This window comes from Pygoscelis adeliae, unplaced genomic scaffold (genome assembly GCF_000699105.1).
Source record: "Pygoscelis adeliae isolate BGI_AS28 unplaced genomic scaffold, ASM69910v1 Scaffold226, whole genome shotgun sequence".
NCBI classification, from domain to species: Eukaryota; Metazoa; Chordata; class Aves; order Sphenisciformes; family Spheniscidae; genus Pygoscelis; species Pygoscelis adeliae.
The window spans coordinates 1,512,612-1,514,211 of NW_008824983.1; the positions used below are offsets into that span (position 1 = coordinate 1,512,612).

The window sequence follows — 1,600 nt, forward strand, 5'->3', positions numbered from 1 at the left end:
CAGGCTGCCCAGGGAAGTGGTTGAGTCACCATCCCTGGAGGTATTTAAAAGATAATTTAATTTAATGTAGACATGGTGCTTAGGGACATGGTTTAGTGGTGGACTTGGCAGTGCTAGGTTAACAGTCAGACTTAATGATCTTAAAGGTCTTTTCCAACCTGAACGATTCTATTCTATGAATATTGGCCCAGGGCCTCAAAGATCTGTCATCTTAGATAAATACATGTTCATCATCATAGGTAAACCACCACCAAAACAGCCATGAAATGGTGAAAGTGACTACAACACCCTCAAGTTCTTAAACGAAAATAACGTGTAGTAATAGGAATGTGGAGAGGAAGATGACAGAAGTCCATACAACAGTAATATTTTAAACAAAGCAGCAAGACTACCAATCCTTTTCTTCTGGGAGGAAATCCTCCTCCAACAAAAGGCTTTACATCTTACGGGTTTAAAAATGCACAGAATTACATCTTAAACAGCTTATTTTAAAAAACAGTACAACAAATGGTAATCTCTTCATATTTATCATCTTATATTTGCTGTTTCTTCTGCTAAAAGAAAATGACAGGCTCTCCTTTATTATGAATTACCTACATATATGGAAGTTTTCCCTGGTTATTTCTTTAAATACTGCATTAATACTTTATTAATAATTAATTAATACTAATTAATACTGTTTTATCTTTGGCATATTACTAAGTCTCTCCAGAAAGATTCTTGCAACTACTCATTTCCATGTAAATTTGTACACTACACATACAGTCTATTTTTGGGAGGAGCAAGCAACTGATTCTGATTTGAAAGTGAAAAAATAAAGATATAAATTATTTGATTTAAAGGCACCTTTTCTCAAGTTGAACTTTATTTAAGCCTGTTATATTCCATCTCATTACAAAAATCCAAGCTGTGTCAGCAAATGAGCACAAGACTCTAGCACTGTTTCTCTTAGGTTTGCAAGAGGGCAAAGCACACAGATCAGAAAGAACACCCTGCTAATTAAACTGAAGCAGATGACTAAAGAAGAGAAGAGCTTGTCATATGTAATATCTACATCAAGAATGACCAGATTAAATATGCAAAATGTGAAGTAAAGGTGGGCACCAGCATTAAGCTCACATTCTAGATCTTGAACAGGCTGCAAAAGTTTGACAGTTTCTCTAATTATTCACAGTAATGGACATTGGGGGCAAAAGGTAGGAGGGAGAAATACATTTTTCTCCATTATAGGTGCTGAGCACCAGGGCTAAAATCATGCCTGTCTGAACACTGATCAGTTTCCGCAAAGGTTAATAGCAATTAAATGTGGCAAACTAGACTAAATGAGAAACAGGTCATGATACTACTGTACTTGCAAAGAGCACAATACTTTGCAGAAAGGTATTTCTTGTTTACTATTTTTGAAGGTGCAAGAGTACTTAGAATGAGTAGTAAGTCTGTTCCTGTTCAAGTGAAGACATACAGTCCAGTTTATTACAGAAGCCAATTTACTAAAACCATTTTTTATACCAGAACATGCAAGTTAACTGTATTAAAAAGCTAGCCAGTTTCCACTTAAAGCCCTAAAAAAGAAATCAGTGAGAATCTGTCACTTTCAGTT

At 35.4% G+C, this 1,600-nt stretch overlaps 1 protein-coding gene across 3 annotated transcripts in view; it reads right to left on the minus strand.

Annotated features, from left to right (window-relative positions):
- The window catches only part of TAX1BP1 (Tax1 (human T-cell leukemia virus type I) binding protein 1), a 65,851-nt gene that overhangs the window by 10,641 nt on the left and 53,610 nt on the right, over nt 1-1,600 (minus strand). The window lies entirely within an intron of this gene.